Source organism: Thermobia domestica, chromosome 17, assembly GCF_964235325.1.
Source record: "Thermobia domestica chromosome 17, izTheDome1.hap1.1, whole genome shotgun sequence".
NCBI classification, from domain to species: Eukaryota; Metazoa; Arthropoda; class Insecta; order Zygentoma; family Lepismatidae; genus Thermobia; species Thermobia domestica.
Window position 1 is genome coordinate 136,774,869 of NC_137470.1, and position 24,010 is coordinate 136,798,878.

Sequence of the window (24,010 nt, forward strand, 5' to 3'; positions counted from 1 at the left end):
GAAGAGTGTACAAGCAAATTATATTTCAGGTAGTAAACATTTGGTGCAAAATACAATGACTGTAATTCTGCTCACATTAAACGAGCACTAGCATTTCTCAATCCTGGTGCTAGAAAATCGCAAAGTAGCTGCAGATACATTAGAACTGTAGCAAGAGCACTATCTGTAGCAGTGCCAGATGATCAACTTGTTGACGAATGGAAATGTCTGCAGCTTGAGCATGAACCTGCTGACAGTTACTGGGACAGTTCTTCGCGTATTGACAGTTACTGAGCTCTTTTTATGGGACTTAAGAAGGCGGATGGTTCACCAAAATTTCCTCTAGTAAGTAAAGTAATAAAAGCTGCACTCTCCTTGTCCCATGGTAATGAATATATTAAAAGGAGATTTTCAGTATCAAAAAATGCTCTGAAAGAGGAAAAGACTTTAATGTCTTGTAGAACCTTAAACAGCATTTTGATTGTGAAAGATGCCTTAAAGTTTTATGACAACAAGCCGCATCTTGATTCCAATTTCTAAAAAGATGATTACCTTGGGTCAAAATGCTCATAACAGTTTCTGGAGGAACAGCGACTGGCCTAGGAAAGAAGTGCCACACTTAGAGAAGAGAAAGGGAAGTTGAAAAAAAGCAGAAGAACAAAAACTGGAAAATGCAAGAAGTGCTAAGAAGAACATAGAAGAAATTGAAAGGAAGCGGAAGTATAGTGCGACCAAAGAATCTGCAAATTCTCTGCTTTGTGAAGCCACAGATAGACTTCGGAAGGCTCTTAAAAAGGGGGACCTGAAGGAGGCACAAATCGCGCAAGGAATGTTGAAAGGTGTCATGTCATTGAAAGAAGAAGAACGCAAAGAGCACAAGAACATTCAAGCTCTTCAGGAAAGTGTTGAAAAGAAGAGAAATGCTCTAATTACATCATTCTTTAATACACAGTCAAAGAAGAACTGAAATTTATCCAAGTGCAAAGGTTTATATATATATATATATATATATAATGTTCCTGAGATGTCAAATCATTATAATGTTATTGTATCTTTGAAGAAAAAAAAGAAGCCAATCTCCATCCAGAACCAGAAATAAAAGCTTTATTCTGTTGGAAGTCTTTACACCTGAGTTGTCTTTATATATGCTCGAAAATTAAAAATGTCTTTAATCATTTGTGAAGACTGAAAAATAGATATTTTTTTTTTATTTCTGATCTTAACCGGCATCTTGGTAGGGGTAATTCACTATAAAAAATGTTACATTTTCTAACTTATGACTGCAAGTTGATTTGTGAAGTTCCTTATCAGAGGCGGGTTGGTCTACAAAGTCTCCTTTTTTGATTTATTTAGTCTACGAAGTTTCCTTTTCTGATTCATTTGGTCTACAAAGTAGCTAATTTCAATGCCATTAGACGCTCCGATGCCTGCAAAATCGATTTTTTTTTTTTTTTTTTTTTTTTTTACGGAATAAGCACATCATGCTGAGTAAATTGTTAGTTTTGGTCTGGCTACACTATATGTAGTTCTCAAAATATGGGGCGTACAAGAAAAAAAAATGAAATGAAATCTTTAAGTTTTACGTCCCATGATTATGCCGGTTAGGCTAAAGGAGACGGTATGATGAGAAATAAATGAAATGGTGGAACGAAGAAAGTGGGAGGAAACGGGAGAACCCCGAGAAAACCCACGTGCACGGTGTTTGTCGACCACAAAGTCCACACAGTGTAAGCTGGGATCGAACCAGGGACCCTAAGCACGCTCTACCACTGAGCCACCGCGACCCCCCGTACAAGAAAATGTTTGATTGAATGAAATATATTGATTGTTTTGGATCACGGGCCACAAAATTTTGAACGGCCCCTAAAACGAGTTTTTTTTAATATTTTTTACGGAATAAGCACATCATATTGAGTAAGTTGTTAATTTTGGTTTGGCTACGCTATATGTAGTTCTCAAAATATGAGGCGTACACAAAATGTTTGATTGAATGAAATACATTGAATTTTTTTGGATAAGGGCCATAAAATTTTTGAATGACCCCTAAATCGAGTTTTCGTATTTTTTACGGAATAAGCACATGATACTGAGTAAACTGTTAGTTTTCAAAAATGGCAAGAAATATCGAGATGCGATTTTCTACAATTGATGCAGCGTTCCAAAAATATATCTTCTACACTAAAGCTGTATTCGAACCATTTCCAATTTCAAGGTATATCGTCACAGAACAAACTGGTATTTGATAGCGGCGAACGGTTTTCTGCAGACTATACAGAGTCTTAAGAGAACATACCATCACAACTCTAAATACTCTAGCAGGCTGGAAGCTGTTAAAATTTATTACTACTTCCGGTTTCAATACTAATTCCCACTACTTCCGGTTTCAATACTAATTTCCATAGAGTAAAAATGGTAATCATTACGTTCTTTTTTAATTGATTCAACTTTCGAAGAATTGGATTGACTTTGCCCATTAAACTTCTATTCAAACCGGAAGTGGTTCAAATTAACTATTTCCAGTTTCAGTCTTTATCACTATAGTATAAAACTGGTAATCCGGAATTTCCTCCCTTAACCATGTATTCAATCCGGAATTGGTTCACATTAACAATATTCAATCTCTATCGCCATAAAACAAAAGAAATAAGGAATAGCGAGTAACGTTTTTTTTTTAAATATGGATTCCAAAGAACAGGTTCTCTTTGATCTTATTTATCTATTGCAACCAGTAGTTATAGATGTAGTACTTCAAGATCATGTATTTTGTGTGTAAGTAACGAATAAGCTAGTATTATGGGAAGACACTGAAAACTAGAGTTGATTGGGGATGACAACTTTGTGAACAAATAGAGACGAAAGACGAAGCAATCATGTTCCCTGATCCCCCACAGCTTAATAGCCTACGTAATTCTCGGTTGCTTGCGCAGAGGATGTTAAGCCACAAAACTTCATTTTCCACAAGGGGCGGCTTTAGGATTTTAATTTTGCGTGCGCCCGCTCCCTCGTTTACGGATACATACACACATTTGATTGATTAATGACAGTAGGAAATTACCTTTACAGTAGTAGTTGATGCTATTTGTTAAATAATTACCTACCATTAATATAAATAGTGGAAAATATATTTACTCTGTGTTGTATCTTTTAGCGTTTATATGTTTTTCAAAATTTTGGGGTAGGGCCGTGCCTATCCGGCCTACCTGCCAAAGCCGCCACTGTTTTCCACCCACTTCTAAAGTATATCACTGGAAAGAGAAAAAATTCTTTACAGGTGTGTATAGGGGGCTAAGTCAAATTCAAATTTGTGCCGAAGTTATGAACTTGTAAATTAAATGAAAATGAAATCTTTGAGTTTTACGTCCAGCCGAGTAGACTAAAGGAGATGGTGATAATGAGAATGAATGAATAGCTTAAATTAATTTTGTCACTTAAAAACTGGGGTGTCTGGGGCCCCGGCCCGGGCTAGATGCGCCACTGAAACTTAAAATATATTATTATCATCTAAATCTATCACCGTAACAAAGCAGAGTACAATCATTGTTTATTTAAGTTCAGTGTCTTTTATCAGAGCCGAGGCTATATGGGACATGGACCTGCAATTTAACGTGGATTCCAAACCATCGTAATGCGATGAATGCTTTCTTACCGCTAATCAAACCAGGAACCACTCCATCAAAGGTGCGCGAACTAACCATTATACTAACGGAGAGGACTACAGTACAATCGTAGCAAACAGATGTAAATAACTTATTTTCTACTTCTAGTTGATATGGCTGTGAAATTATTATTATTTTTAAAGTTTTATGTCCCTCGAATACGCTTTGTACGCTAAAAGAGTCGGATGATTAATGAAAATGAATGATTATGAAATTAAATTCATTCTGCTCTCCCACCGGGAATCGAATCCAGGATTATGTGCACCAAAACACACGCGCTAGCTACTAGACCAGCGGGAAGGGCTGTCGTCATCGCTGTTGTGTGAAGCTATCTACAAGTTTACCTTAGCTTCATATTCTTGATCTACGGCAAAATGTGAATTTCTTTGGATAAATAATTCATAATTAGGACCTCTCAACAAATTGAAAGACGGGCGTACGTAGTGAGTGAGAAAATAATTGTAGTAAAGTTGCTGAACAGGTTGGTAAATAAATAACCATTGACTGTCTCATTAGCATAAGGAACACGTGTGAAGGCAGCGGCTAAAACGGCCGAAAAGTGTTTGTCCACAACGCGATAAGAGATTAGGTTTATTTGGGAAAGTAACTGTAGCGAGAGCGCTAATTCGATGACGTCAGCCTGTATGCTGAAGTCAATGCCTAGCTATGATTGGATTAATGACGCCAGCTGAATGTTTACTGAAAAGAAGCGTCGCTTGATAGCATGGGAAGTAGGTCTGTTGCAGACACATTCTTGAGAATACAATTTGCTTTAACAACTCAATTTGAAGCAGCTAAATTTAAATCATGACTAAATCAGCGTTGAAAATAAATATTTAAAATTATTAACAGTTCACACTATCTCTCTACAAATACATTAAACCGGATTTTGTGTGGGTTACAATGGCAGCACAACGGATTTCCGTGCAGTGGCATCAGGGTCGGCCCTAGGCAATTTGCCGCTTCCCCCTTTCTCCAGAAAGAACAACTCTTAAAAACCATGATTTTAAGTATGGTATTCCAGCATGAACAATGAGAGAGACAGAAACTGCACTCAACTCGGAAAGGCCTAAACACTACAAATACAATCTCCTTGGGTTTGTTTTTCTTTAAATAATAATCTACTATGTTAGTGCAAGATAAAGCAAACACTCCTGCGCAGGAAAGGTGTAATTCTTTTTATAGAATTCAATATCGAGCTTCAATCTCAATATATCAGTTTCCAACTCCAGTGCAACTAGATCTTTTATCTTTATTTCTTGATTTTCCTTCTGCATCTGTTATTATTATTATTATTATTATTATTATTATTATTATTATTATTATTATTATTATTATTATTATGATAAGGAAATTGTGACAAAGACAAGACTAGTTTTCATATTAACACTGCGATAACTAACTAAATGGAACAGGTGTTCGCTACTGTTGGAGAATTGAGTTCTTGTATTTGACAACAATCAAGAAATTCATGCTGCGATTTGTTTGACCATTTGCTTTAGCACTGTCCGTGCGACCTTAAACTAATGCGACCGAAACAAGATTTATGAATGTAGTATTCAAATAGAAGGTCAGCTTAGTAAATTTAACTACTATCGTCATGAAGTCTGTTTCCAACAAGAAATATATATTTTAAATAATACAGTTATGACAGATTTCTGCCGCCGTGCGCAGATGCACGTGTTGCACATACTGTATGGTAGAGCTGGCCCTGAGTGGCATACACAATTCAGAAAGTGGTGTTCAATCACATACGCTCGTGTCATTACAAGACACAATACGATTTTTGTATCCATTATCTTAACATATTATATGCAAATTTACAACGGTGACTCAGTGGTAAAGATCTTACCTCTGGTGCGTGGTGTTCCTAGCTCGATTCCCGGTCAAGTAACTTTGTGGTGGACATCATCGTGTCCGTGGATTTTTTTGCGGTATTCCCGTTTTCTCCGACATTCTCATTCCACCATTTTTCCATCATCGTCCACTTGCTTTTATCATCGTCTCCCTTAGCCTAAAGGGCTTAATCAAGGCCTTTCATCTCTTGACAGTTGTGTCAAGCATTGTTCCCTCATTTTAACTAGTGAAGCATAGAATGGGTCTAACATACCATTTTGAAAAGAAATGAAAAGAACTTAAGGTTCCCAAACTTTTAAAACTGACAACACCTTTTACTGAAAGTCCATTATTGATATTTTGGTTAATAATATTATAACTAATAATATTGTAATAATAACTATATATATTATAAAAACCGAAAACCGGTTTCTATAAAAACCGAAACCCGAAAAACCGACATTTCGGTTTTCACCGAAACTGGTTTCGGTGAAAACTTTTCGAAAACACATAAAACTATTTCTGTGGAAATGGATTCGGTTTCCGGAGAACAACGAAACACCATTCTGGTCAGAAATAGAACAAATTTTGGAAAAAAAGACCGGAATCGGTTTTGAAGAAAACCGAAACCGGATCAGGTGAAAAAACGAACCGGTTTTGGAGAAAACCGATAACCGGAACCGGTTTTATGAAAATTTTCAAAAACTGGTTTCGGTTTTTCTAAAAACCGAAAACCGAAAACCCGGTTTTTGTGCCCCCCACTAATTATAACCTAGGAGTCTGTGAGGTTGTGACTCTTACGTAGCACTGAGCATCATTGCTGTTACTGGAGACGTTGACTGGTGCAGTCAATCACAAAATTGATTTTAACTAATAGGGCCTAAATGTTTCATGATTTTTAAATTCTAAATTCCGCAACACACTCTATGAGACTGCACGACACATAGGTTGGAAATGAGTGATAAGGTGCTTCTGTCGCCCCATACAAAATGTATTTTCCCAAAGATGAAGCATGCATCTAACATACTTCAGTAAAACGCGAACTGGGGTCCCCAGAATAATAAAACTGTTATTAAGGATTTAAATTCTAGGGAGGGGGCGAATTTCATATTTTTCTACGGAAAGCTCAAATTCATATATTTTTCTAAAGGAAAGGGGGCAAATATTAATGCTTGCCCTCCCAGGAAAATTTCCAAGTTACGGCGCTGGCTACAAGACGCTATATCCACTCAAGTAAATGGGACACAAAGACAAAACTATGCAGTTCTGCTGTTTGTTACACATGTTCCCGAACCACCTCCCGAGTGGAGAATATTTTCGCTACATTGTCTGTGACCGTCGTTTATGTGGGTGGAGGAAATTGAAAGGTCAAAGGGGCTGTAGCTATCATCTTTCCGCACCAGATGTTGGGAGCTGGTGGGGGGTGGGGATTGTCGTTTCCTGCTTTCTGCTGACAAGCGATGGGAAGACATCGAGCAATATAAAGATTTTTGTCTCCACAAAGACTCACAAGTGAATTCGTTAAACACGCTTTGTTAGAAAATTATGGACAAAATCATGTGAATAAAAGTAAATACATTCTACGAACAACTACACTTATAAAAATAACGTAATTATATTGGATAGTGTTTCTATATGCGTGTTCTGCTTGGTAAGGTAGCCGTACATCCCACTTGCATTTTGAAAAAAAAAAATGTCCCGTTGTTTTGAAAGAATATCTTGGCACACATTTCTTGTTAACTACGTTACATCGTTTAGTTAAACGTCCCTCGATTGAGACAAGTGAATGGTGGAAGAATTCGTGAAATAAAAATGCGGAAGGAAACGGGAGTACTCCCAGAAAACCCACGGACATGATGTTGTCCACCACAAGCTTACTTAGCCGGGAATCGAACCATGGAACCCAACAGAGCAGAGGTAAGCGCTCTACCATTCAACCATCGTACATCCCTCATCTTTGTAATTACAAAAAACACGGTAATTAAGTTTTATTGTAATATACAGCAGGGGCGGATCCAGGGGGGCGTTCGGGACGATCGCCCCCCCCAGAAGAGAAAACTTTCTTATTATAGATCTCTCTCTCTCTCTCTCTCTCTCTCTCTCTATATATATATATATATATATATATATATATATATATATATATATATATATATATATATACAAGGGAGGGGCTAAACCATATTTTGCCGTTTTATCCAGTGTAAAGCAGGATTGAAGCCCATTTTATCCAGTGTATACCTGAGCGTCAAGGGGGGGGGGCTATAGCCCCTATAGCCTCCCCTTGGATCTGCCACTGTTTATATATAACCCATCCCAGAGATTGGAACTCTTAAAAGTAGCTCTTAAGTTGCAGTATTACAACCCACCATTCCCCTAAAAGTCCGTGGATCCGCCCCTGATATACAGTATGTTCATTCTATAACTGCTTCCCTATGTTTCCAACTACACAATAAACACCGTGTGAGTGAATTTACTCGATGTTCTCCTGTTTCCTCCCACTTTCTTCATTCCATCATTTCATTCATTCTCATAATCGCTTTTACTACACATGACATAAACAACGTACTTATTGGTGGCACGATGGCTTAGTGGTAGAGCGTTTACCTCTGGTGCGTAGGGTCTCTGGTTCGATTCCGGGTCAAGTGTTTCTGGAGGACAACATCATGTCCGTGAGTTTTGTCGGAGTACTCCTCTATCCTCCCGCATTATCATTCCACCAATTCTTCTATAATCATTCACTTTAGCCGAAAGGACATAAACGTGAGAAGTTAAACTGTAGAACATCGTGGCACCTGAAGCTGAAATATTTATTTTTTTGTTTCTTTTCTTTTAAACATAATAAACACTGTTTTGTTCCACATTTTTATTTTGTAGTACTGTTTTACCGTGAAATTCATATTTTTTATTTATTTATTTATTTATTTATTTATTTATTTATTTATTTTTTTTTTATTTTTTTTATTTTTTTTTTGTAAAATAAGCTTTTGCTGGAAACCTTATTTTAATGTCCCAATTCCAGATTTTGAAATGATGATCACCATAACTTACAAGTTAGTATTTTCATCGGGAAACAAACCCGAAACCAAGTACAGCAAAGGCACGTGCTCTAGCCCAGGCACGCACCCAGAAATTTGTGTTGGGGTCCACCACTATTCTGTGTAGTATTGAATTAGTATTATTATATCCAACATAAATAAAATAAAATAGTTTGTTTGTATGTTTGTCTGTCTGTCTGTCCGTGTGCGGCCTGGGGACCAGACGCGTGGAGAGTTAACAAATTTTGGTCAGCAGTACCTTGCTCCAGGCCCCAGACCAAAACGAATCCTTAAAAAAAATCGAAACAGGGGGTGGTATTTACCATGACATGAAAAGTAGTAGAAAATGTCCGATATTAGTGTCGAATTCATAGTTTTCGTGGTCGCTGTGATCAATGGTGAAACTTCGATCGCATTAACTTCCAAATTCACCCCATTCGGCTGCGTGCCGGGGGTCACCGGGGGGATACCGAGACATGTAAAAATAATCCAAAACCACCAATATTAGTGTCAAATCCATAGTTTTCGCGGTCGCTGAAATGACCAATGGTGACACTTCCATTACCGATGGCTTTCAAATTCAGCTACAATTGTATGCTGTCCCGGGGGTCACCTACAGGGGGTCGCTGAGGTCAACGGTGACACTTCCATTAGCGATAACTTTCATATTCAGCAAACATTGTATGCGGACTGGGGGTCACTTGCGGGGAGAGTTAACGAGACATGTAAAAATAATAAAAAAAACGACCAATATTGGTGTCAAATCCATAGTATTGGCGGTCGCTGAGATCAAATTCAGCTACCATTGTATGCGGTCCGGGGGTCACCAGAGGGGATACCGAGACATGCCAAAATAATCCAAAATGACCGATATTAGTGTAAAATCAACAGTTTTCGCGGTCGCTGAGATCAATGGTGACACTTCCGTTATCGATGACTTTCAAATCCAGCTTCCATTGTTATACGGGCCGGGGGTCATCGGAGGGGATACCGAGAAATGTAAAAGTAAACCAAAATTACCGATATTAGTGTCAAATCCATAGTTTTCGCGTTCGCTGAGATCAATGGTGACACTTTCATTAGCGGTGAGTTTCAAACTCAGCTACCATTGTATGCGGTCCGGGGGTCACCTGGGGGGAGTGTTACCGAGACACGTAAAAGTAGTAGAAAATGACAGATGCTTTTTTCTTTCGTTGTTCAGTTTGTTTACATGGAATTTTGTGTGACTCATGCGAAGAATGGGTATTTCAGATAGAAAACGATAAATAATTTTAAAGTATTGCCATCTATATTTTCAGAAAAATAAGATGTGTATATTGACGTTTGTAAGGGCACCCTTATAGTAGACTCGTCCACCGCCCTCGTTAGTGTCCCAGCATGGGCCTGGCAGGAGAAGATGCGGAGAGATTGACCTGAGTGCATCGACTGATTCACTCACAGCGTTGGAGAGGCCTTTGTCTAGCACGTGCTTGAGTGAATTTGCAGTACGAGGCTTTGTTACGTTTCTCACCGGTGCCTGCCTACACTGCGCCTCAGCTTGACTGTGCTGTCCTCTGACCAATATGCGACTAGCCTTAGGCACATTCAAGAGAGGATAATGAGCCATGCCGAGGGAGGCAAGAGAGGATGTAGTCAGGTAATTCAAAGTGCATTGACTGTATCAGTCACAGCGTAGGAGAGGCCTTTGTTTACTATGTGCTCGAGTGAATATGACGTATGAGATTTGGTTGCATTGCTCGCAGAACTGTACCTCGGCTCGGCTATCTTGTCCTGTGGATAGTGCGCTCGGCCTTAGTGAGTTTACATGATAGCGAGGCGTTCGTTATTGAAAAGCGGAAAAAAAAAGATACCCTTATTTTCCCCTAACAGTATGATCTGAACTAAATTTTGCATATTGGGCCGCGGTGGCTCAGTGATAGAGCGTTCACCTCTGGTGCTTGGGGTCCCGGGTTCGATCCGAGCCCCCGCCAAATGAACTTTGTAGTGGACAAACACCGTGCTCGTGGGTTTCCTCGGGGTTCTCTCGTTTCCTCCCACTTTCTTCATTCCACCATTTCATTCATTACTCATCATCACCGTCTCCTTTAGCCTAACCGGCATAAACATGGGACGTAAAACTGAAAGATTTAATTTCATTTATAAATTTCGCATATCGTCTCTGTCGTAACCAGGCCTCTTCTTTCAGAAAATTTTGTCGGGAGAGGGGGATGTGAGTAGGCTACATTGCGACTGTATTTGCTAAAGGACGTTCCGTGCACAAATGTCATATGTAATTGAAATTTTATCTTGGTTTCGGGTGATGGGTTGATTACTCCGGCGAGTAATCCGAAAGTTTACACAGAAGAGACAGTGTTCATTGCAAGTATGTGAAAATTCATTGAAGAACGTCCAGCCGTCTTGCTCAAACTTTGAGCTTCAAAACCGGTACTTGATAATATACGACAGAATTCAGTATGGATTTTTTAATATATATATATATATATATATATATATATATATATATACAGATGGTGATCAGAAAAATGGAAACATCTGTAGTTGCAACACGTCAGATGTATGGGTTGGCAGTGGTGTCGTGGCGCCCGCAGCGCCGGACCGCTGGTGGTGGTGTGTTAGGTCGGTCTCCATACTACGTCAGGCGCAGTGGAACAGCAGTGTCCAGTGGCTGCAGCAGACGGAGGTAGTGTAAAATGGGAGACCTCTCAGATTTTCAAAGAGGGCAAATTGTTGGTGCGCGGTTATGTGGAGTGAGTGTGACGGCAGTGGCTACTGTGTTAGATGTGTCGCGTGGGACAGTGTCGAAGGTGATGACGGCCTACACAACACACGGGAAAAACACATCGGGGAAGCGGAACAGTGGGCGGAAGAAAATCATGAGTGACAGGTCACGCCGGGTATTAAAGCGCATTGTCTCGCAGAATCGTCGTGTCGCTGCGTAGCAAGTGACGGAGGAACTCAATCAGCACCTCTCCCACCCTGTTTCGAGAATCACAGTCCGCCACGAATTACATGACATGAACTTACGGGGTTGTGTTGCACGGGCCAAACCGCTCATCAGGGACCATAACGCTTTCGCACACCGCAAATGTGCCGCGACCACGCAACTTGGACCGTTGAGGACTGGAAACGTGTGATATGGTCGGATGAGTCATCCTTCACCCTATTCCCAACCACGGGCCGTGTTTATGTGTGGAGAAAGCCCAAAGAAGCTTATGATCTGCAGTGTCTCCGCGCAACTGTGAAACATGGCGGCGTCTCGGTGATGCTGTGGGCCGCAATATCATGGTTTGCATTGGGTCCTGTGGTCACACTTAGCGGACGAATCACTGCCAACGATTATGTCGCAATTTTAGGAGACCACTTGCATCCTATGGTACGGATGTTGTTCCCAAACAATGACGCCATTTTCCAGGATGATAATGCACCCATTTACACAGCTGGCGTTGTTGCAGCGTGGTTTGAGGAACATCGGGATGAAGTTCAACACCTCCCCTGGCCCGCCCAATCCCCAGATCTCAACATAATTGAACATCTGTGGTCCGTCTTGGAAACACGATTCAGGCGACGATTTCCACCTCCATCCTCTTGGCCGATGTCCTGCACGAGGAATGGTGTAAAATTCCAGTTGCTACCATTCACGATCTCTATGCCTCCATCCCACGTAGCATCAAGCTGTTCTGAAGGCGAAAGGTGGCCCGACACCATATTAATCTGGTAAGTTGCAATTTCGTTCAGGTGTTTCCATTTTTCTGATCACCATCTGTATATATATTATTATTATTATTTTCAGGGAAGTTGCTACATGATACGGAAATATACAGTTTAAACATTAACTGCCATATGAGTTAAACTTAACTCAGGTAAGTTTTAAGTCCGATACATCGTGAGGCTCTCTGGGTAAAACCCTGCAGTTACTTTGAGAAAATCTTAATTATTTATGTTTTTATTGTTGCAATAAATTCTATTTTTGTAATCAGACACTGTGATTTCGGAAAAATATAGTTTTCTTGTGTGGTAGTCAAGTGCACGGAGAAAATGCATAATCCAGTCGGCATGTAAATGCTGTTTTTACCAGGTTACGCGCGTAACCACATTAAGTAATGTTATTTCATCAGTAGTACGATCTACACCACCGTCCAGCGAAAATTTTGTATTGTTTGACCACCATTTCAAATCTAGAATTAACGCCATACCCATTCCGACGGTGGTAACTTACGTATATAATGTTGTTACAACCTTCCTACGAGTGTCCCCTCTTGGTTCTTTCTAAATCTGTGACTCCCTACCTTACGAGAGAAATAGTTTTTAACACGAAATCAATCATGTGAATAAAATTATTCAATCACAGCAACTCTAGTTCGACACCGAACTCCAGACTTGGCATGGTGTTCCCACCTGCTGTACTTTTATATATGAAATTACAGTACTTAAGGAGCGCACCCGCGTAAATACGATGTATCCACACAGAAATCCTACTCCTTTTTTCTCAGTGTGTTAAACATGGAATCCAAACTACAGACAAGATTTACATTTCGCCTCTTGATGAAAGAGAATTTGCTACCATAAACCAAATTTAATTCGTTGTAGAGAAAAATAACAAACTGACTTTTTTCAAGGGGAAGTGCAAATTAACTAACGCGCTTCTCACAACAGATAAAGAGCAAGCTCTAAGATTCGTGTCTGTTGTATCCAAGGCACTTCCTTCAATGACTATCTTCACAGGAAATTAGCGTTGCCAACACTCAACGAGAAAAAGTGGCTAAAATCAAGAGCTAAAAATGGCCAGAAATGACTAAAAAAGAAACTTAAAAAAAAAGCAAGATTTCACGCTGAGAGAAAGCTAAATTAATTAGGTTCCTATAATATAAAATTAAAGCAGAACTCTCCTAATAAAAATAGATGCCATCATCCTCATTATCTTCTTCTTCAGGTTGTAGCGAATCTTCTTTATTCTCGGTTGTTTGTACCGAGCTGCAAAACTGTGGCTGATTTTTTTATATATAAAAAAATAACACTTTTGCATATAGCGCAACCCGAATCTCAGTCTTAGAATTAAAGAAAGTTTGTTTTGATTTTGTTTTCAACCTGTCCCTGAGTCTCATTTTGACTTGTTTTGGTTTTGTTTTCAACCTGTCCCTGAGTCTCATTTTGACTATACAGAGTGGACCAAAAGTAGGTATACACCCCTGCATTGATGAAATATAAAATTCTAGTTTATGAATTTATTTGCTTCGACTGTACCGGGCTTAAGTTATAAGTAAAAATACGTTAAGAACAAACAATAAAGGAACTAGGTCTACCTCTTTGATAACAACAAGAAATTATATAAAATACAGTGAGCTGATCAGTACGGGACTGTATACCTACCTTTGAGTCACTGTGTATTCACTTGGTTGGACACATACTTCACTTCGCGTTCGAGTGTGGAAGCGTGGAATGGAGTCCCTCTCTCAGCATCGATGCACTGATTTACTTCTTGCGAAAATTCTTCAGTTAAAGACTTATTTACCAATTACATGAAGTTTATGTTTGTCACTGATTTTCAACTTCATCGATATTGTCTTCAAATCCCAAAATGAAAGCTAGCCAAAACTAAGCTATTATAGTGAAATACTGTTTCACTAGTATCAAATCGTCATTGACACTGAAAAGCGAGATTTTCTGAAGGATGTCTATATTATTGGGGAGTCTCTTCTAAGTTTCTTTAACGTTGTTTATTATTATTTTTACTGAAACATGTCTTCCCGAAGATTTTTCTCAGCGTCTGCTGGTAGCTTTCAGGTTTTGAACTCATTCTCTTCTGTATAACCAAGACGTGGGAAGAGATCAATATGACCATCAATACTATATATTTTACGGAGTCAATTTTAACTGTGGAGTTTAGAATGTCACCACTTAAGAGGCCTCATCACTGCGAAATTAAAATACCGCTAATTTTCCAGTAATTATGTGATATCTTCAAACAGATAAAAGATAATCGAAAAGTGGAACAAGACCTCCCTATACAATATTATTTTGCGTGAGATACAGTTATCAAGGCTCATTTAGCTGCTTTCAATTTCCAGCCATGTAGAAAATCGGCATTTATTTTCACGTTTCTAAATAACTGCATACGGAAAGCTACTAGGTGACTCGTGATAATGGTACTTCATGCAAAATAACATCGTCTAGGGAGGTCTTGATCCACTTTTTGATTATATTTTATCTATTTGAAGATATCACATAATTACTGTAAAATTAGCGGTATTTTCATTTCGCAGTGATAGGGACTCTTAAAGAACTAACCAAACTTAAGAAAATACAAAATGACACACAGAATGCATCAAAAAGTGGCTAAACTCAGAAAATGGCTAAGAGCAAAAAGCATATGGGTAGAAAAATTACTAGTGGTGTTTTCGAAAATTTGATTCTGGCCAGGTTTTTAAAATGGCCAGATCTAGAGACAGGTGGCTGAGTTGACAACCCTGCAGGAAATGCCTTCCTTGCGAGTAGAGTGGGTGACAGAAATTGAGGAATAAGATACGGTAGTTATCGGAGTCTTATCGCTAGGGCAAAGACTACCAGTTTTGTTCTGAGATTTTTACAAGAGTAGCACATTTAGGAAAATACTATAAACCACATATATGTCGGTAGTATATTTAGCCACCTTATTAACAGAAAATTCCCTCGTTCTGAAAATCATTTGCCTATAGAGCGAAGCTTCCTACAATGGTCACCATTCTAATTTCATGTGATTAATTTGGTCTCATATAGGGTTACCACATATAGATGAGTGAAAATCGTGACAAATAGACTCGGAAAACATATTTAAAAAACCATCAAAACCAGATTTATCCAGCGAAACACACAAGATAAATACAATTCTATATTGTATATATATATACAGTATATATATATATATATATATATATATATATATATATATATATATATATATATATATATATATATATATATCAGAGTTGGCGTGGGTCAATGAAAACTTGACCCACCACCGACCATGAACCACTCTCATCCACTGTGATTTACTCTAACTCACCAAAATCCATCGTCATCAACTCTGACACATGATCCACGGCATCTTCTCTACTGACTAAAGAGTTTATACTTGTAACAAAACAAGGCTGTGAAATTGTCACTAATCGGAGTTTTAATTTCTACGGTCAATCGCTCAAGCACCACTCTGTTACAATAACGGTGGATCTGACCTTTACGATATAAAATGGTTAAGTGTTTGTTAGTGTAGAAATTGAAGCACTTTGAGGTGGGGGGAGGGAATTAGTGTGTGCCTAAAATATACTTGTACTAAGAGAGTATTCTTGCAAGTGTTAATTTCTCAAGTAATTCCAAAAGAAACTTCTATTTGCAGGAAAATACCCCTGTACAATATGAAGAAGGTTATGATTTCTCAGTTCACAGTATTTTTCTCACAAAAGACTTGAAAACTCAGTTTCTCGTAGCATATAAAGGTGCTCGGGTACCCTCTATGAGAGCATCTCCATAAAGTATGCTCATAATTATAATTTGTGTAATCACTAAAACACCACGTTAAATTTAAGTTATAATTTTTGCATAGTTGGAATTATTATGAATATTTATTCAAAGTAGTTTACCTTCTAGTTTATAAAAAGCAAAGAAGAGACTTATTAAAAATTAGGTACAAAATTGAATAACACAGATAAGCCATCAGTAATACAAGTATACATTTTCCATAACTCGTAATTTTCCACCTTAAAACAAATCTGAAATCGGGTATCTTTCCTGTTGGCCTCCAGAACTTTTTCGTGCTAAATCATCCGCAGCGTAATGATGTCCATTCTTCAGCCAAGAAATAACTAGCTCATCTACTTTGAGCTTGACCAGCGGTGGGCCATTAACATTGATGAACAACAAGTTAGACAATGTTTGAGCACTTAGTCTATTTCTAATATCAGTCATCTGTAAATTCATAAGGGGAAATGCCAGTTCGCACTCTGTCGTGGAAATTGGTAATACTTCTGCCCGATTTCTGCAACTCCCCATCGACAATCTGCTTGTTAGAATTAAGTCTGATAACGATTTTTCTCGGTCAGTTTTGAAATATTCAGCAAGAAGTATCACCTCTCTATCACCATACAACATCTTTTCCGTATCGACCATGTCAGTTGGCTATGTCGACTCATGGAGAACAGAAACTTCATTTACCACACCTCCGATGGGGAATCTTATGCATAAATTATCAATTAAAGCGTGATAAACTGATGATTTCTTATTTGTTTATAAATTTAGTTTTTGTAATTACACATGAAGGTTTGGTGTCATTACCAAGAATTTTTTTCTTAACTAATATCGATCGTTTTCGATTATTTTACAAACCAACTCACTACCAATTTTCCATATATAGAAAGTCCCCCTCCATGAAGGAGAATTTAAAAAATTCTAGGACACATTCTGTTTATTGTCAATAAAGAGTTAATACACTGAATTTCAGCTCCGTAAGTTTAACGGCTTGCGAGATACTCAACTTGTTTTCGCAAAAATTCGAATCCTCACTACCGCCTTAGGATATGTATTATAATGAAAGTAATATAACATCCCAGTTTGGATTAAGATCTAACTATATACCAAAAGTCATTTCACTTGACTTGGCAATTTGCCCGTGATGATCAGACACACATAGTTACATTCAATTTTTTATATACTAATTTATATATTACAGTGATTCAAAAATGTATTTTTCCCAGTAGTTAGCTCCTCTAAAAACTAACAGGCCTCGAAAGCCAAGTAGTAGTATAAGTCCTATTGCTATTATTACAATTAGAAATATCAATATCCAAAAGTGCCTGAAGTTCTTTTTTCACTTACACGGGAGGGTCCCACAAGTTGTCGCTAAAATCTGATTGCCGCATAGCACATCTGATAGAGCATCATGAGAAATGAACATGAGCAAAATTTAAGGTGCTATGAACCAGAAGGGTAGGAGTTAGGGAGCTTCAAAATTTGAATATCCAAAAAATTATATCATAGAATTAAGTACGTTTAAAGTAAATATCTTAAAAACCGTGAAAGCAATCAAAACAAAAGTTACACAATATAATGAGAACAAAATGTTCTATCGAAAACCACAATCAGTGTTGCCATAGGTAAAGCAGTGTTGCCAACTTAGCATAAAAATATATTATTTGAAATAGCACCATATGCAAGTTACATATATTTAAAATGCACTATTATCACTAAACATAACTGTGAAGTGTAGTGGTACAGTGTTGCACACTATTGGAGCTACATGTGCTGAAAATGTACAATGGAGAAGTCTGATATGTAGCAACAGATGGCAATAAAAGAATATGGGTCTCATACTATGAATTTAGTTCAAATGTATAACACAGATAGTATAACGTAACAAAATGTCAGCAGTGTCACAAAATATTGATGTATTTGAAAAACGAACTTGAGTGATGCCATTTTTCCCTCCTGTGTCTGCTCCGAAGTTATATAGCTAGGAGTGTAAAGTGGAATCCGAATCACTATGAAAGAGAAAGATTACAATGAAATGTAAGGTAAAAAGTACAACAAAAACATGTCAGAGGCGGGATTGGAACCCGCGATACTAAATATTTCGATTGTCTAGCCTTCTAGACCACACGGTTATCCTGGCCGACTAAAAACGACATGAGGTAGTAATAAAATATTTTCAGTGTTAATATGGTAATATTGCAATGTATATACAAACATAATAATATGGTATGTAGGAAAGGAAGTAAAAGAATATGTCACTTAACACGAAAGACAGAAACCAAGAAATTACTCTTCCAAATATTGATAAGATAATCGATAACCAGTTTACAGAATTAGAAAACACGCATTTCTTCTCTCGTATCATTTTGTTTTCGCGAGTTGTCTGCTATTCATCGGGGCTACAGAAGTATAATGCAAAATCCTCACTTGTTTCTAATGCATCCCTTTATTACCCCTTCTTATTTATTTATTTCTAGACACAACAGGCTACATAACCCAATTGCAGTGTCCGTTACATGTATAAGCAATTATAACACATTCATACTTTCATATTACAATACATATATAGTTACAATGTCATTAATGTTTTTTCATCGACAATTATTTCTTATTACGTTACAAAGAACTTCCTTGAATTGACTTACGCTGTTACTATTAATATCCAAATCCATTGTGTATTTTGTTAACCTATTGTAGATTGTACTCAATCTCCATACTGGTGACCTCTTGTTTGCATTGGTGTGTAATCTGTCGCAGTAAAAGAAATTGAAATTTTCAAGGCGAGTTACATTTGTAGGAGCGCGTATTTTAAATTTTTCCAGTAAATTGGCACAGTCGATTTTATTATTAAATAACTTATATAGAAACAACATATCTTCCATTATTCGTCGCTGTTCTAGGCTTAATGTATTAAAGTTTAAATTTAAAGATTGACTATTATATGTAGTCGGATATAACTTACTTGTGTCTCCCTATATGTCAAGTACCTTAGATATTTATTCTGAATTATTCTATATTATTTATATTTGTTTTTGTGTGAAAGTTCCATATAGTTGCTGCGTATTCGAGTTTTGTACGAACGTAGTACTCATATAGCTTCCGGATAGCGGTAATACTAGTAAACTCTTTACTGATCTTGATGATGAATCCAAGATTTCTGTACGCCTGGTCAACCATGTGATTTATGTGATTATTAAATGTTAAATTTCTGTCATATACCACCCCTAAGTCCCTGACAATATCCGAGGTTGGCAAATTGATGTCATTCATCTTATACGAAAATTTCTGATGGATTTTGAGGTTTGTAAAGGACATTACATTGCATTTGTTAGTGCTCACGTTTATGATGTTCTCTTTGGCCCATTCCATCGGTTCATTCAAGTCTTGCCATATATCAGACTTCTCTATTGTACATTTTCAGTACATGTAGCTTCAATAGTGTGCAACACTGTACTACTACACTTCACTGTTATGTTTAGTGATAATAGTGCATTTTAAATATGTGCACACTTGTATATGGTGTTATTTCAAATAAAACATTTTTATGCTGAGTTGGCAACACTGCTTCACCTATGGTAACACTGGTTGTGGTTTTCGATAGAACATTTTGTTCTCATTATATTGTGCAACTTTTGTTTTGATTGCTTTCACGGTTTTCGAGATATTTACTTTAAACATACTTAATTCCATGAAATAATTGTTTGAATATTCAAATTTTGAAGCTCCCTAGCTCCTATCCTTCTGGTCCATAGCACCTTAAATTTTGTTCATATTCATTTTTCATGATGCTCTATCAGATGTGCTATGCGGCAATCAGATTTTAGCGACAACTTGTGGGATCCTCCCGTGTTAGATATTCTCACCTCAGGTAAGTAGACAGAAACAAATGGAAAAGGAAGGGAAATTAAGGTCTTGAAAGTAAAACGCAGACAAATTTACCAGTCTTCAAAAGATACTGTCTACAATGCAGTGAGCAGAGTGAGTCGGTGGGTCGCAGTGGGTCACAGTGGGTCACATGCTGTTGACGCACGACCCACTGACCCACTCCATCTAAACAATGTACTACAAACTAAAACAATTCAGTTCTTACATGTGCACTACTACTAACAGTCTCTTGCTCATTACGCTACTCAACCATCTAAACACTGTCAGTTGAGCAACAGTTCAAAAACATATTTGGGCGCAAATGAAAACACTCAGAGGCGATGATGAAGTTTATGATTGTATGAATATCTTTTCTATATACAGGGTGTTCATTTATTATGTAGCCAAAATCCACTGGTGAAATCCTCACACCTAAACAAGAAAAACAGTTTATATGAACATAGGGCGAAAAACGCGCTCTTTCAAAGTTACAAGATGCCGAAATCGAGAAAATTGTAACTTTGAGGCTGTCTAGCTCGAAAACTATGAGAGATATCAAAGGCGGTTAAAGAAATATTAGAGGAACTAATACACTCTCTGTCTAAATAATCATGTTCCAGAGTTGGGACTTTTCGGCACAACGGATTTTATAGAGGGAGCTGCGGTATAGATTTCGCTATTCCATTCTCTCTCTAAAATCATGTGTGCAGGTACAACCCAACTCTGAAACATGGTTATTTAGATAGGCAATTTACTCATTCCTCTAGTATTTCTTTCACAACACTCAATCATTAATCCCTTCAATTTCACTTGTAGAGTTCCAAAAATGAAAAAAGAAATCTTTAAGTTTTACGTCCCACGGTTATACCGGCTAGGCTAAAGGAGACGGTGATTATGAGAAATGAATGAATTGGTGGAATGAAGAAAGTGGGAGGAAACGGGAGAACCCCGAGAAAACCCACGCACACGGTGTTTGTCCACCACAAAGTTCACTTGGCGTGAGCTGGGATCCAGTTCCCTTCAAATGTTCCTTTAATATTCTTTATACATTCATAAATTCGTATCTATAAAACTATATATCTTTTCATGCATGTGTTGAGAAGAAACTTTTTCGCAACACTTTTGATATAGCCTTAATTATCACAATTTTCGCATTTATGTCGCATTTATTTTGTTAAATGTAGAACAGTTTTTTTTTTTTAATTATGGAACTTGTAAACAGTACATTTTTGGTAGTAAGGTGTATATCTAATACAAAAATGAAGATATAACTTGATTAGGAGCACATTCTGGCTAATGTATTCACTGAAATATAGAAATTAATATAGAAATTAATGCAAAAATTTAAACACTTCCTCTAACGTCATTCTTAGTTAAAGGATAACATGGAGCAAGACATTACCAATTTTTCTTTTAAGTTTGTTCTCCTGACAGTAACAATTATATTATACTTGGAAAAGAATCTCTTGACATCAACACTCGAGACTCGCAACCATATTGAACGTAAGGAGCTGACAGCAAAAGACCTGTGATTAACTTTTAAATTATTTAACAATGATATAATGTCAACTTCCTTATCCTTACTGTTGAGAACTTCAGTAACCTTACTTTTAAATTCACGGTAAGCAACCAAGAGATCATGAACATTTTCACCACAAAACACAGTCAAGAAATTAAACGACAATTCAGTTTTGTTGATGTCTACATCTTCATGAAGTGAAACAGTTTCTGGATCAAATAACTCACAGAATTTTTTCGTAAATGCAACGCCCTTTTAAGTTAAATAATATTGAAAATGCGCTTTTTAGTTATTATTAGCAATAATTAACAAGAATTCCACTTTTTTGTTTTCATTCGCAATTATCACAAGTATTGCCAAATCTCGCAAAAATTCGCGATAATATAAACGTAATTTCTGGGTCTGAAAGGAAAAGTGTAAGGTTTCCTGAAACTTATACGCAATTTTTTTTAACGTTTCGCACACATCGCATTAACGAAAAAGCTTCGTCTCTGTGCATTTGTGATTGGATATCCCTTTCTTCTGACCAGGGAACTGTACGAATGGGGCACTCGAGTTGCCGGACGAGGTGCATCACATGTGAAAGAGGATATAAAAAGATGTCCATATGCAAAGTTGTAGCGGCTGAGGGCAACATGGACGAGCGTGAGAGACGGAAGAAGTGGGACCTACAGTGGGACTTAATAACACAGAAATATGCAGAATCACACGTTTCGCTCCCGAATGGTGAAAGAAATGCATGTCAAATGTATAGGAAGTGGAATATAAGAAGAGGTGCTATATTGTGGGGGATATGGACATCATGGGCTCCATCTTGAAAGTAGCCATCTTGAATTTGAATTCAAAATGTTAAATGAAATGTGGGGCATGTTGTATATCAATTAAGGCTGAAATTTTACCAGAAATGCATTGGTGTGATTAACTTTATAGTTTCTTTATTGTGAGTTGAGAAATACGAACATGCAACAACGTCTGGAGGGGATATATGGATATAGGCAACATAACAAATGTTTCATTTGAGTCCTATTAAGATACAATTCAATTGTTCAGCAAAGAATACATGACAAAAAGATATACTGTACGCATATGACAGTGTTCGTGCGGAAAACCATATTATCTAAACCATTCGCAGAATGTAGTCACTGGATGCACCTCTATAAGAAGAGTACAAAAAGTGTGTTCACATGCAATTCACTGGGAATGTTGCAGGGGATAAAGATTGCTGTCTGTGTGTGAATAATATACGTACTTGCCTAAAACACGTTTCATTACACCGTGAGTCGTTTGAAATACAATAACATGAATCATAATATAGGCAATTACAAGTAAATATAGGCGCAAAAAGATACCGTACCAGTCTATGAAACACAGTTGATGTGGAGGGTATCGATAAGAATGTGCTGGAAGCAAAATACATTTTCGCAGTGTGCACACCTGACGAAGCTGGGATTAGTACACTGATCTTCCTGACAATCTGCTGCAATGTCAGAATCAAAACAAAAGGTCATTGGAGTTTGGAATTTTCCCGGATTTTCTTCAAGATATTCAGCTACGTAGAGCAAATGCCTTGATATTCGAAGGAGTATCTCGCATATTCGCGGGGAATTTACTTGTAGGTTCAGCAGATATTAGAAATAATGGTGATAACAGTTTACCATCCATCGTTATAATCGGCATTATCATATAAGAGTGCGTAACTGTTGTCGGTGATCCAATGCTAGAATACACCCGTTTGACGCCTTTAGTTGCCAGTGTTCTGCCTGAAAGAAGTTCCTTATCAAATCGACTTTGATCTGTGTTAACCACTTGGCCTAAATGGAGGTTTTCTTCCACGATTATAGCCTTTGTTTCCTCGACAAACACGTCTCCAGTTCTCATCTGCTAGACACTCGTCTATGATAACTAACGTTTGATATTCTTCGAGCACCGTATCGTTATTTACTAATAAGCGTCTGATGCGTTCAAAAGTATTACGATCTTCTCGACGGGGATTATCATCGGACGTCCCAAACTCACGAACTAATAATGCTACCACTACTTGGGGATTCATGTTCACGAACAGGACCCAAATACCTTCTACACTTCAAGCACTACAACACAAAACGTCACTTTATAACACTTATTTACCAGAAAGTGAACGACTTAGGTCACATTAAACTTCGCACTAGTCACTCTCTTGTCTCTATATTTTCGTCTACTTGCTGCTGACGCACGTCAGTTATCCATATCGCTCGCGTAGTCTCTCTCTGTCAACACAAAATGTTGTCGATGGCTCTGTACTACCTGGTCCGACCTCTATCGTTTGTAACTTCTTTTTCTTACGCACAACTGGTTTGCATCTAGCCACAGAGTTTATAATGATATACATTGAATTGCAATTGAAATGTAATGCAACAAAAAGCCACATTTACAATATTTTATATTACAATATGTTATAATATTAACCAATTAAGTCTATAAATCACAGCATTATAATATTAGTCACTTTTTCCGACATTCCTTGTGTTGTCCAGTGTTCAAACTCCTACGTGCCAAAATTCCATCATTGTAGGCTTGTAATGCAACAAACAATATTACGAATCAGAAACTGTCGTCAGCCTCAAAATAATTACCCTTGGATT

The 24,010-nt window shown here is 37.6% G+C and overlaps 1 protein-coding gene across 1 annotated transcript in view; it reads left to right on the plus strand.

Annotated features, from left to right (window-relative positions):
• Positions 1–24,010, plus strand: part of LanA (laminin subunit alpha) — a 402,631-nt gene that overhangs the window by 33,908 nt on the left and 344,713 nt on the right. The window lies entirely within an intron of this gene.